The sequence below is a fragment of the Delphinus delphis genome, chromosome X (assembly GCF_949987515.2).
Source record: "Delphinus delphis chromosome X, mDelDel1.2, whole genome shotgun sequence".
Taxonomy (NCBI): Eukaryota; Metazoa; Chordata; class Mammalia; order Artiodactyla; family Delphinidae; genus Delphinus; species Delphinus delphis.
This window is the reverse complement of record NC_082704.1, coordinates 114,160,728-114,175,417: the sequence shown is the minus strand read 5'-3', so window position 1 is coordinate 114,175,417 and position 14,690 is coordinate 114,160,728. Positions and strand designations below refer to the sequence as shown.

Sequence of the window (14,690 nt, the reverse complement as noted above, 5' to 3'; positions counted from 1 at the left end):
CTCATCTTTTATATGGAAGACAGAGCAGCCTTGAGAGATGCAGCAGGAGGGTTTTGGTTATTTATTTACTAATTTCATGATTATTGATGCCCGCTGGGTGCACAGGGTTGTGCTGAGTTACACATCTGAAAGAATATCATAGTTGGGAGGTTTGTGATGTTGGGATATGGTGCCAGTGGAAGTGGAGTTCATCTTCCCTGAAGATTTAAATTTGGGACTTGACCACTGTTTATTGGTCAGCCAGAGCTGGTTTTAGTCAGACTGGCCTAGATGCAGGAGAATGGATTTAATGATGTCTCGAGTGCTATTTCTTCTTTAGGTAAAGAGAGCATGTAATGGAAAGTCAGCGCTTCAAGGGGAAGCTCTGCTATGTCCATAGCTCACCTTTCCCCATGATCTCATTCTGAGTCTATGAAAGCCATTTAACAACTCTGTAAGCTGGAGGTAACTGATAGCAAAACAATTATTGCCTATAGAAATGCAAATGGAGGGTCCATCAACTTCCCTCCCCCACGGGAAGAAGGAAGAAGCTGGTTTGATCTCTACCATTCAGCAATACCATTCTGATGCTAGCCACCTGGAGTTAGGGTGGACTCAGCAGGCTAAGGGCACGGTCCGCAACAAGACTGCCCTCGTTTCAGATGCCAGCTGCAAGGCTGGGGGTCCTCAAGCTACCAGCGCTTCTGACTCACTGGCTACAAATTCAGGGAGGCCCACTACTCCTTCATGTTTGAGAATTCATGAGAATGACTCATGGAACTCGGGAAACCTCTATACCTAAGATTACAGTTTTATGATAAAGGATACAAATGAGGACCAGTCAAATGAAGAGACACATAGGGTGAGGTCCGAGAGGGTCTCAAACACAGAGCTACTGTGTCCTCTTCCCGTGGAACCAGGGCATGCCACACTCAGCACACGTGTGTTCACTCACCAGGAAGCTCACTGGAGCCTGGTGTCCTGAGTTTTTACTGGGGTCTCATGACATAGGCATGATTAATTGGATAATTGGCTACATGATTGGACTCAATATCCAGTCCCCCTCCTCTCCCTGAAGGTCCAGCTGACATCACCTGGCTCAAAGCCCCAACCCTCTAATTACCAGGTTGTGTAACAGGGAAGAGCCAATTCTGACTGCATATTGGATCTGTTTCTTTGACTTGAACCTTTGCTTCTCGTTGCTTTTGTTATTATAATCACTGTCTATAGCTGCAAGCATACATAATAGCCTGTCACAGGGAACCCTGCCCCTCTGCCTGACTGTTAAACCAAAAGGCCTTTGTTCAACTCACACAAGAGACATTTTGACCCTGCCCACCTGTGAATGGCTGCAGAAAAGAAAAAAATTAACACATCCTCTCCTAGTTCGCAAGATAAATGGCCTTTTTACTTTACTTCCCCACCTCCTCCCCCTCTCTGTTCTATAAAAGAAACTGGTGTCCAGACCCCAATAAGACGATTTTTGGGGGACCCTAGTCCGCCATCTCTCGATCTGCCGGCTTTCCGAATAAAGTCGCTATTCCTTGCCTCAGCACCTCGTCTCTCCATTTATTGGCCTGTCGTGCAGCGAGCAGAGCGGGCCTGGATTCGCTAACGGTTGGTCTAATCACATGAGTCGTCTCCTTAGCATAAACCCAGTTGTGGTCCAAGGACCCACCATGAATAACAGATGCTTCTATCACTCAGGAAATTCCAAGGATTAAAATTTCCCTCCCAGGAACTATAGGGAGTCAGTCCCCATTTGCATGTTCATTTTAATATTCTTGATCCATAAACGTGTCTGTTTTTCAGATGGGTGGTTTAAGTGGTTACAACATCACTGGGTTCCTTTGTTTTTAGTTTTAAAACTTAGATATCTGTAGCGGGAGGACACTTGGAACTGATCTTGGATCACCCTATCATTTTGTGGTTAAGTACCCAATGCCAAGAGATAAGTGACATGCCCTGGGGCCTCACAGCCAGGCGGAGCTGACCTGGTGTTACCGAGACCAGGCTCGCTCTGCCCGCCACATGACAGGCCAATAAATCAGAGACGAGGTGTTGAGACAAGGAAGACGACTTTATCCAGCTTTGGAAAGCCGGCAGACCGAGAAGATGGCAGACTACAGTCTCAAAATAACCGTCTTATCAGGGTTTGGATGCCAGTTTCTTTTATAGCAGAGAGGGGGAGGAGATGAGGAAGTAAAGTAAAAAGACTATAAGATTTGCAAATATCTCCTGGAATAGCCAGCCTCGGGGAGGGGATGTGTTAATTTCTTCTTGCCTGTAGCCATTCACAGGTGGACAGGGTCCGGATGCTTCGCTGAACAAAGGCACTTTGGTTTAACATTCAGGCAGAGGGGAAGAGTTCTCCGAGGCAGCCACTATGTACAGACAGTATCCTTTTAGTGAACCAAAGCGATGGGAAGCACAGGTTAAAGTAAAAGAAACAGATCCAACACGTAGTCAGATCTGTCTCTTCCCTGTTACACTGGGATTGGAATTTCTGCTTCCAGACTCAGACTCTAAGTTGTGTTTGTAGAAGGGAAAAATAATTTTCCCTCTGCCCTTCTAGGTATTGATTCTTGGCTGACAGCCCCGTAATAAAAGACAGATTAACAGGATAAAAACAAACAGCAGTTTAACAGCATGTATACACCTCCTGTGTACATGGGAGAGACCCAGCAAAACTGAGTATCTCCCCGAAAGGGCCCGAGCCACCACTTTAAATACCATCTTCAGCTAAAGACAGAAGATGTCGGGTTGAGGGGAGTGAGTTAAGGGGAGGTTTTCAGGCAAAGCACAGTAAACAAGGGTAAAGCTGTTACGCAGATTTAAATTGATGCCTTCGCCACTGATAGTTCCTAGAGATTTAGTCACCCTTCTCTTCCTGGCACAGAGGGAGACACCTTAACAAATGGAGGTTTCCCTTATAAATGTTAACGTCTCTAATAAAAGGGTAACTTCTACTCTGTTTTCAGAGCTTCTCCTGTGTCAGCTGTTTCTTAACAATAATCAGCTCAAAGTAATCCTTATGCCAAAGAGGCATATTTTGGGGTGGCATATTCTGCTCTCCATGTTCCTCATGAACAAAGTGTTCCCCTCTCTACCCTCCCCCAGACTCCCTGAAGAGAACACCACCCAAGGCCTGATGTACTCCAGTTAGGAACTCTGTTCGTCCTGACTCTTCCTTTAGATCAAGAACTTGTAACTGAGCAGGACCCCATGGGGGCCTTCCCCCACGTCCTGTGCCTTAGCTCCTCTCTGAAGTACCTAGAAAATAGCATTTGATGCACATTCCCTGAGTTGTTTTGCAGATGTAAAAGAACCCTCCCCCTCTCCAACAAATGGAAGAACTACTTGACGACCATGGGCACAGAGCCCCAGGCCTCCTGGAGCCTAAGGACCGATAATGTTAACCCCTGTGACACCGCCCTGCTACTGCACCATCAGCCAATCAGAGAACTGTGCACAAGCTGATCACAGACCCTGCGACACCACCCCTCACCCGGCTTTTAAAAGTGCTTTGCCGAAACCCTTCGGGGAGCTCAGGGCTTTTTAGGGCATGAGTCACCTGTCTCCTTGCATGGCCTTGCAATAAACCTCTCTCTGATCCGAACTCCTACGTTTCAGTTTGTTTGGCCTCACTGTGTCCCTCGGACGCACGTTAACAAACCCCTTGGGGGTGAGTGTGGGACCTCGTCCCAATTGGCATCTACATTACCTAAGACAATTGCACTGGCACGTGGAATGTACTTAAAACTGTTTACAAATATATAAATGATACTTAATACAAAAGCACGTAAGTGAATAATAGCAAACAATGATGATTACCATTCATAGGACATTGGCTATCTGCATGCAAATAACTTTCCTTGCACTAACACATTTAAAACTCACATCAACTCCACAGATTAGGTACCATTATTATTATCGCTACTTTACAGTTGAGAAAACTGGTTCACAAAGTTTGAAAAACTTACGGAGACAGAAGATGGCAGAGCACGGTCTGTTTGCTTCTCCAGTTGAACTCAACCTCTAGCCCAGCAGTTCTCAAACTTGAGTGTTCATTAGGGTCAGCTGGAGGGCTTGTTAAAACACCTGGGGTGGGTTGTGGAATTTGCATTTCTAGCAAGTTCTCAAGGGATAATGACGATGCAGGCTTAGAGTCCACAGGTGAGCCACTGCTCTAGGCTTTGCCCGCCAACCCTGAATAAAAATAAACACAAGGCAACACAATCTAAGAAGAAATGCAGGCCAAGTTTTATACACCGCGAGCGATCTTCTTGTACATTTTACATTTTTCCCAAGCAGACAGGAGCGACCCAGGTCTACTCTTTCATTGTTTTTTAAGCATATGATGGGATTGGGGCGGAGCGTGAAATTAAAGGAAGGGATGTCTTCTAGTGTTATTAGGATCTTTCAAGAAATGGGGAAAATGCCAGTAACCTATTTCTGTGCAGATTTCAAACCCGAAATACAGGACTGCCTTCAAATCACAACATTATATCAATTATGTGTTCTGAGAAAATGATACAGAGGAACAGAAAAAAATTTGAAACTCTTTTTCTTCTATCCAAGCCTGTGCCAAACAGGAAGAAGGTGCTGGTGGCGGTCCTGGGTACCTGCAGTGGCCTTTAGGGGAAAAAATAGTCATTGTTCATCAGCCCAAGCCTTTTGTAACATAGCCCCCAGCTGTGACATCGGGGTCAGCTGCTGCTCTGCTGACCACGGTCCACACAATACCCCTAGTCTTTTTCACTTTCAGGTGAATGGATCTGGACTGTTGGATTAGCTATCAAACACGCACTGGAACAATCCTTTGAACAAGCGCCCACACTGACCAAGGAGGAATCTTTGGAGAGGAAGAGTGGGCCGTTTAAAGTGGTGGTTCTCGAACTTCACTGCAAAATGGCATCACTTGGGGAGCTTTTATAAATCCAAAGCCCAGGCCCTAGCCCAGACCTGTTACAATACAGTCTCTGCAGGTGGATTCAAGCATTAGCTTTTTTTTTTTTTTTTTTTTTTTTTTTTGCGGTACTCGGGCCTCTCGCTGTTGTGGCCTCTCCCGTTGCGGAGCACAGGCTCCGGACGCGCAGGCTCAGTGGCCACGGCTCACGGGCCCAGCCGCTCCGCGGCATGTGGGATCTTCCCGGACCGGGGCACGAACTCGTGTCCCCTGCATCGGCAGGCGGACTCTCAACCACTGCGCCACCAGGGAAGCCCAAGCATTAGCATTTTTGAAGCTGCCCAGGTGATGCCAATGTGCACCCAAGCTCAAGAGTGTCCTGAAGGGCACTTCTAACATTTTACATTGCATAGGATTCCCCTGGGGATCTTGCTAAAATGCAGATTCCAACTTAGTAGGCCTGGGGTGGGGCCTGAGATTCTGCATTTCTAGCAAGCTCCTAGATGGAGCTGATGCCGCAATGTATCTCAAGTGCAAGAAAAGCAGCAAAATGACCGGCAAAGTTGTGCTCCATTGAATGCAAAGATCTCCTGTTGCTGAGACCCTCCTGCTTGCCTGGAGTCAGAGCAAACCCCAGATAATGTCAGGAGGATGTCTGCTGTTCAGCCCCATTGAGCGTGTTAATATCCTGTCTTTGGCGAGGAGGCAAGGAAACTCCAGTAACAGCTGAAATGCTAATTTCTCTTACCTAGCCTCACTGCATGAAATGCTCCGGATTTCCTGGTATAGAATACCGTGCCCCTCTGGATAGACTGATGGATTCAATGAGCCCTTAGCAACCCTATGTTTAGCACTGCTCAGTGAAATCAGATTTCAGAGGACATGATATTCTTCCACATGATGTGCATCGGCCTAAGCCTTGCAAATGAATTTCTAAGTCGTCAGGCATTCCCCTTTCCCTCCACCACCCAAATTCTGTGAAATGTGTGATTTGCATTGGACATGTTATTCAGTGACATCCCCCCCTTTCCTTCCCACACTAGCTGTTCACCAAATGCCATCATCTTCTTCCCTACTGGTCTACCAGTCACAGCCTCCTTTGCTCTTAGGTATGGTCATGTGGCTGGATTGTAGCCAATGGAATGTAAGTAGAAATAATGTGCATGGCATGCAGACCGGGCCTATAAAAATCTCTCCCCATGTGATCTTCTAAGTGCTCTCCCCTCTGCCAACTTTGTGCAAATGAGTTCAGCAACTTGGAAGCCATGTGTTGCAGATGGCAGACCCACAAGATGGAAAGGGAGCTTCCTGCCGATTAGGAACGCTTCTTTTTGACTTTATGGAGAAATACAGTTCTTTTGTGTTTGAATCATTCCACCTTTTGTAATTCTTTACAGCAGCTAGCCATATTTTAATTAGTATACCTTGCAACCAACACGGTCTACCTTCCATGGAGAAGAACTTGGGGATGTGGAGAGAGAACCATGGGTCACCCAGGTCACAGCATAGCCCCCATCCCATCCTAGAGAGCAAGGTATTTGTCGCAGGACTGGAAGAGGGTCTCTTCCTCCTTGTGGACCCCTCTTGCTATGCCTCTCTGCTGCTAGACTGTTGCAGTAGGGCTTGGGAGAGTCCCTCTACTAAGAGGAGAGTATGGGGAGCCAAAGAAGGAGCAAGGAGAAGCTGATTGCTTAGGTCTACTGCTTGTGTTGGTTTTAAGAATGAGAATGATGATACATGCACCAACAATGTCCACAGCAGCACTATTTACAGTAGCCAAGACATGGAAGCAACCTAAATGCCCATCAACAGATGAATGGATAAAGAAGCTGTGGTACACACACACAATGGAATACTACTCAGCCATGAAAAAGAATGAAATAATGCCATTTGCAGCAACACAGATGAACCTAGAGATTAATCACCACACTAAGTGAAGTCAGTCAGACAAAGACAAATATCATATATCTTTTATAGGTGGAATCTAAAAAAAAATGATACAAATGAGCTTATTTACAAAATAGAAATAGACTCACAGATATAGAAAACAAGCTTACGGTTGACAAAGGGGAAAGGTGGGGGGATAAATTAGGAGTTTGGGATTAGCATATACAAACATATATAAAATACATGAACAACAAGGTCCTACTGTATAGCACAGGGAACTATACTCACTCTCCTGTAATAACCTATAATGGAAAAGAATCTGGAAAAGAATATCAATATAAATAATTAATATATATTAGTTAATAATTAATATATTAATTTTAATTGATTGATAGAATGATTATTAATATATCATTTATTAATATATTAAGAATATGTTAGTATTATAACTATAGTATTATAATTTATAATTATTAATTATACAGCAAACAATAATAGTAATTATATAATTAACAAGAAGCAGTGATTAATTATTAACAAATAATATTACTAGATAGTTAATATTAATTATATAATTAACATATGGTTAATTAATATATATTTATATTCTTTTTCAGATTCTTTTCCATATATAATATATATATTATATATATATAACTGAATCACTTCACTGTACACTTGAAACTAATATGACATTACAAATCAACTATACTTCAATTAAAAAAAAGAGGGCTTCCCTGGTGGCGCACTGGTTGAGAGTCCGCCTGCCGATGCAGGGGACACGGGTTCGTGCCCCGGTCCGGGAAGATCCCACGTGCCGCGGAGCGGCTGTGCCCGTGAGCCATGGCCGCTGAGCCTGCGCGTCTGGAGCCTGTGCTCCGCAACAGGAGAGGCCACAACAGTGAGAGGCCCGCGTACCGCAAAAAAATAAAAATAAAATAAAAATTAAAAAAAAGAATGAGAATGATGAAAAGACGATTCACAGACTGTCCAAGTAACCTCACCAGAGGAGACAAGGCAGGGGTAATAACAGTGATGGTGATGATGATGATGATGACGATGATAACTAACACTATTAAGGGGTTATCACGTGCCACCACTGTTATACAGTTTTACACAGATTGCCTCATTTACTCTCCACAACAACCCGATTATTAAGTACTATTAATATTCTCCTTTTGCAAGGGCAAAAACAGAGGCCCAGAGAAATGAACTTGACCACTCTGCAAGTGGCAGAGCTAAGAGCGAAGGCAGTCTCCCTCCAGATCTCAGGCTTGTATCCACTGAACTAGGCAGTTTCAGGGTCTGGGAGAGGAGATCCAACCACCAGTGGAAGGTAGAGTGTGTGTGTGTGTGTGTGTGTGTGTGTGTGTGTGTATGTGTGTGTGTGTGCGCGTGCGCGTGCGTGTGCGTGCGTGTGTGTGTGTGTGGTTTCTCTTCTCTCTCAGGAATGAAACTGCAGCTGAACAGAGCAGGTATCTGGCAGAATCAGGGAACCCCAACAACTGGGGAACCCTCAACACATGTGGCACAGTCATAAGAAGAAGCTCTGAGGGAGCTCACACCTGGCCAACTACGTGGTCTATTTTTCACGACTGCTCCTGGCTGAGACCCAAAATAACACCTTCAAACACCTTATGGGAACCTTAAATGAATTAATGCATGCAGGCATCCGAAGAGGCTCATTTTCTTCTATGCCTGTTTCCTTACACTTATAACTTATCTGTATCCTCATAATTCTTGAATTTTAGTATCTTGTAAAAATTTAATTATACAGGCAAAAAGTGTATGCAATATATAAGCATCTTTGAGGATTATAAAATGTACATCTGTGTACCTACCACCAAGCTGAAGCTAGAAGACATTCCAGGATCTTTGAAGTACCTTCCCTAGTCTCATATTTTTACTCCCCCACCCCCAAAAGGTATTCAAAAGTATTTCAGTCATTCCCTTGCTTTCTTTTTTGCCGTACTCCAGGGTTCCTCAGTAGCAGCACTATTGGCATTTTTGATGGGATAATCTTTTGTTGTGGGGCGCTGGCCTATGCTGTTATGAGTTGAATTACACCTCCCCAAGGATATACTGAAGTCCTAACTCCCAGTACCTCAAATGCGACCTTGTTTGAAAATAGGGTGGTAGTAGATGTAATTAGTTAAGATGAGATTATACTGGAGTAGGGTGGGTCTTTAATCCAGTATGACTGGGGTCATATAACTACATACATGGAATCATACGTGTGCTCTTCTGTGACTTGCTGCTTTTTTGATCAGTGTTATGTGTCTGAGATTTACCCAGGCTGGTGCATGGAGCTGTCTATAGTGTATTCATTTTCTCTGCTGTATAGTATTCCACAGCATCAATATGCCTGGTTCCCCATTCCTTCCATCTGGGGAAAAGGTGGAGACAGGGAAGTTTCTGAGCTCTCTCCTCTGCATTATGGGTGGATTTCTTGTTCACTCTAACCCTAAGGGTGAAACTCTTCATGATCCTAGCCTTATGGAGGGTTCTCCTATTAAAGTCTCTACCTTAGTATTTCCTAAGCTTTATTTTCTGCTCCCTGGGCCCCATGAAGCCTCTAAAACAGAGCTTGGGGGTCATCAGACACCCTCAGGATGAAAACCAGGTAGAGCCCGCCTCAATTCTTGAGATTCCCACTTTCCCTTCCCCTTTGACCTTTATAGATTTCCTTCTTTCTTGCCAGCCTAGGAAGTGCATTTGAAAAGCTCATTTTTCCAGAACTATGATCAGGACTCTTAGAACTGAAGAAGTGTGGTTCTTCTCTTCCAAGAAAGAAGAAAAGCAATTCTTGGAAATGAACTCATCAGTCTGGTAAACCATAAGAAGTCTTGGAGTTGAACACTGAAACACAAGAAATGGTATGTTTACAGCAAACCATCATTGTTCCTGTCGCATAACGAGATCTTGGGCCATCTATGGAAGACTGATCCTCTAGCATTTCCCTCACCCATTGCATTCCCGTTCATTACTTAACTGCATAATTCCACCATTAAGCACACATCCATCCCTGAGCCTAGTTCCAGACAAATCCCCTTTGCTTTACGTAGAGAATCAGAAACATTGAGTTAGAAGCATCATCTGCATTCTTAGCCCGAATTTACAGAGGTCACATGCCCCCTCCTCTGCATTCTCTTGATATTTCTAGGGTCATTCCATACTTTCCGGGTCCAGTCATTCTCCTGTAGAAATTTCACTACGATGACTTTGAGACCTGCCTTGCAAAAGCCGCACAATCACGCCAGAAGCCAGTTCTGGGGCATCCTTTCCTATCAAGAGATTTAAATGCAAAGCCAGAGGCAAACTTTTATGCAAAATGAATAAAACAAAACCAGGCTGGGGAACAGCAGGGCATGATTGCAAATATTCTGACATATTCCAAATGCCAAAAGCCCACAAGTCTAATTTCTACTCCACTGGTTTATGTGTCTTTCTGTGAGAGGTCAGCTGCTTAATAAACACCTGCTACCTGGCCGCGGATTCTCAGAGATCTCTTTTGGAGTTGATTAGACCTCACGGGAATTCAGACACACTCTCAAGTTGAATTCAAGGCCGTGTTTAACTCCTTTCCTCCCTCTCTTCCTCGAACGCCAGCGAGCAAGCAGGTGACAGATATCCTTTTATTCCCACAGCTTTACTGAAGTACAATTGACAAATAAAATTGTCAACTATTTAAGGTGTACATCATGATGATCTGATACACGTATATACTGTGAAAGGATTCCCCCTATCTAATTAATGAACATGGCCAAGGTGATGGACATCTTGACGCTGCCACGCATGCTTCTGCTGCCTTGATCAGCTGCAAAGCACCACTAGGGCCGTTCCCTGTGGCTCAGGTCGCCCTTCAACCAGCTGCTCTCCACGGATGTTGGAAATAGGCAGAAATCACTATACAATCACACACCATAATTCCTCTCTCTGATACTGCACTCAAGAATGACTTTGCTTTACACACCAAGAATAACCAAAGCAAGACTCTAATCTCATGGAAAATCTGTTAGGACAGACTTCTGCACCCGTGAAACAAAAGTGATCCTTTATTAAAGCTGGAGTGGGAAAGATGTTACGGGCAAAAGCTGAGCAAGGTTAAAATGATGTCATTCTCCCGCAGACAAGCCTCCATGATTTCCGGGAGCACGTATAATAAAGCCCTTACCATGCCTTACGTGCTACGTCTCAGGTTGGGGCATCACCCAGGTCTTATCCTGCTGCCTTCACTCGCTTTTCTCAGACTTCTGTTTTCTGGTCCTTCTCCCTGGAATGCTCTCCTTCCAGGTCTTTCCATTGCTGCCTCCTTCCTCCTTATAATTCAGGTCTCTGACCAACAGTGATCCACAGAAAGGCCTTCCTAGACCACCCCTTGTCAATTGCTTCCACCCCTGTCATCTGTCTCTCTCCACACCTTTACCTTGCTTTATTGTCCTCAGAGCACTGAACTCCACTTAAAATACATTATTTACTTATTCTCATAATATTATAATAAAATCATTATATTATGATATAATGATCAAATCATTATATTTTCATAATAATAATATATGTATAAATTATTTATTTTAACCTACTTACATTCTGTCTTCTACACAAGAAGATCTTGGTTACCTCTGTATCCAGGCTTCGCTCAGAGTCTGGCACATAGTACATGCTCAATAAATATTTGCTGAATAGTAAGATATGGAGAATTGGAATTAGAAATAATATATATATATATTTTTTTTTTTTTACTAGAAAGTATGTGCTATTGTTTAACTATTCTTTTAAAAAATTTTTTGGATATACCGCACAGCATGCGGGATCTTAGTTCCCCAACCAGGGATCAAACCCGTGCCCCCTGCAGTGGAAGCGCAGAGTCTTAACCACGGGACCGCCAGGGAAGCCCCCTATTTAATTATTTCAACCCATTTTCTGCATTCGTAATTAAGGACCAGGTGACATTAATCTAGCATTTAGGGGGAACCAGTGTTCCCCACGTGAATAAGACGGTATTAAAATTAGAAGGCAGCTGACTTTTGAGCAAAGAACCTTTCTATTAGGTTTTGATCATGATCAAGTCTCTCTCATCTGGATAAAAAGAAAGAAAACCTCTTTCGAGTCCATTTCGACCCCACCTCCCACCCCCAGAAAGTGCTCGCCTTTCCCTCTCCCTTTAAATTACACTTTGTGTCTGAACTTTCAGCATTTATTCACTTCCCAACAAGGCTTTCACCAAACAACTCCCTCTCGTGTCATCAGGATTTCCAAGCCACTAAATCCCAGAAAAACTCTTCTGCTTCCATCCTTCCTGAGCTCTTGGCGTCATTAAACACAGGTGACTGCTCCCTTTCCAAAAGCAACCTCTTCATGGTGCTGGCACGACACCAGTTTTTCTGGTTGTCTTCCTAAGGCTCAGGATGCTCCCTCGGAATCCCCTTGTCTCTCCTATTTGACCTTGAAGCCTAGTCCTTCCCCTTTGTTTCTCCCCTTTCTTCTTCCGATTTTCTACCCGTGTCATTCACTCTCTGGCTTCATTTACCCATTGTACCCCTCTCAGCCACAGGTTAAAGACGTGTATGCCTAACTCTTAACTTGCCATCTTCATCCAGTTATTGCAGAAGCGTCTCCATCTCAACATGCTGCAAACTGGACATGCACCCTTTCTCCCACCCTAGGGATGCTCCTCTCTGGGAATGGCCCCATCACCTACCCACAGTTTAGAAAAGTCAGAGGCCCAGGAATCACTCCTGATACGTCCTTCTTCATGTCTACATCCCAAATCCAGACAGTTAAACATCTGACACTCTGTACTTTGCTCCATCCCCATGGCCCCAGCCTAGCCCTGGCTTGCTACAACAATGCTGTCTTCCTTAAAAGCAATTTGTCCCCTTCAATCAGTTTACTAATAATAACCTTTTAAAACACAAATCTGCCCATATTTAAGCATTTCAATTTCTTCCACTTGCTCCTTAGTATAAAATTCAAAATTCTTACCGGGGTATTTCACGTTCTCATTCCTTCCGCCAATCCTCCACCCCCAACATAGAAAACTTCCTGCTCATTATGTAGCTCTCAGTTTATTTTCCACCAAAAAACCTCTTTCCTGATTCCCAGGTAGGTGAGACCTCCGTTATAAGATTTCTTAGCATCTAGTACTTCTTCTTAGCACTTATCACAAAGGTAATGAAGTAATCATAAATAATAACTATACAGACTATTGTTTTATGTATGTATGGTCTTGTAATAGGATGAAAACTCAACGAGGTTAGGGGTTTGCCTATGGTTTTTAATTGCTTCCTAACCTTTTCCCACATCATGGCACAAGGAGAAAAATGATATTTATAAGGGAAACGGGAATAACCAGGGGAAGAGGCCACTTCTGGCCAGAGGCCACCAACCTGTGGTCTCTGGCTGTCCTAGACTCTGCCCTCCACCTTGGAGGCTGGGGGAATAAATGTGTTAGCACACGTGGGTACTGGGCTAGTTAGGAAAGTCTGCTTTACATTGACACTACATCCCTAGGACTTGCATGACTTTTCTACTCTAACACATTGCTCTCTAGTCGCTACAGCTTCCCCCCACTCCCGCAGAGATATTTAGGACAGAGTCTGGAGGAAATTTATTCAAAGTAAAAAGGCTACCCAAGTCATCCAGCAAGGCCTTGGATACTTCACTAGCTTAGATGAACAAGGAGACTGGAGGTACAAGTCAACATAGGAAGGGAGGAGGGGGCACCTACAGAAACACCATTGAATACAGGCATTACAAAGGAGCTCCAGCACACAGAAGCCTGGACTTACGGTGCCTAGTTTTTTTTTGGTTTTGTTTTGTTTTTTTCCAGTACGCGGGCCTCTCACTGTTGTGGCCTCTCCCGTTGCGGAGCACAGGCTCCGGACGCGCAGGCCCAGTGGCCATGGCTCACGGGCCTAGCTGCTCCCCGGCATGTGGGATCTTCCCGGACCGGGGCACGAACCCGTGTCCCCTGCATCAGCAGGCGGACTCTCAACCACTGCACCACCAGGGAAGCCCCTGGTGCCTAGTTTTGATGTATTGTACACTGCTCTAAGGGGAAATAAAGGGAAATTTGAGTACCTACGTACTGTTACATGCTTGGTTGTATAGTTTTTAATTATATGCATATATTATAGTTGATACAGTACCTAGATTGTAAAAGAAAGCAAATTTGCAAACTTAATGTGATACAGATGAAATAAAAGAGATCTTAAAAGTCTGAAACACAACAGATACTTAATGTGAATTTTTTTCTTTTTTTAAAAATGTTTATTGGAGTAGAGTTGATTTACAATGTTGTGTTAGTTTCAGGTGAATTTTATTCTTAATTGCACTGCATGAGAAACTTTATTTCAAGTAAACCTCTTGATCATTTTGAATTTCCCTTAGCGGACCTTTTAAAGTTAGATTTGATTGGTTTTCATTCCTAACATGACTGATACACATCTCATTCCCCCCCCCCCCGGGGCTGGCATTATTAGTGTTATTAATATTATTGTTGTTTACTGGTATTTTTAAAAGTCATTTGTCCATTTGGGGGGTTCAAGTTAGTCACCACTCGATAATACAATCTGGAGACGCACTGCATGGGCATTTGTAAAGTCCACTATTTCACGATACACTGACAGCCAGAAAATGAAGGCAAAGAGGCCACTGGCCACTCCTCCCTACTATGAGATGCCAGTGCTTTCTCCAGATGCATGAGCCCATATGGGGACATACTAGAAGATCTAAGTGTTCCCTTTTATTAATAATGAGAAAAATAACTGTAAAGAAAAGTTTTCTTTCCCCTGTACTACACTAGAACATCTTGTCCCTAAAAGGTGTGGACTCTATTTTTTTTTTTACAGATCTTTAGTCTCGACCAGGGGGCAGCAAACTTCCTCTGTAAAGGGGCAGAGAGTAAATATTT

General features: G+C 43.9%; 1 long non-coding RNA gene across 1 annotated transcript in view; it reads right to left on the bottom strand.

Moving 5' to 3' along the window:
• LOC138413982 (uncharacterized) overlaps positions 1 to 4,072 on the bottom strand; it is a 35,424-nt gene extending 31,352 nt beyond the window's left edge. Inside the window, exon 1 of the long non-coding RNA XR_011246342.1 lies at positions 3,963 to 4,072. This is a non-coding gene — a long non-coding RNA (uncharacterized lncRNA). The remainder of the gene's footprint in view (positions 1 to 3,962) is intronic.
• Between the last annotated feature and the right edge of the window lie 10,618 nt (positions 4,073 to 14,690).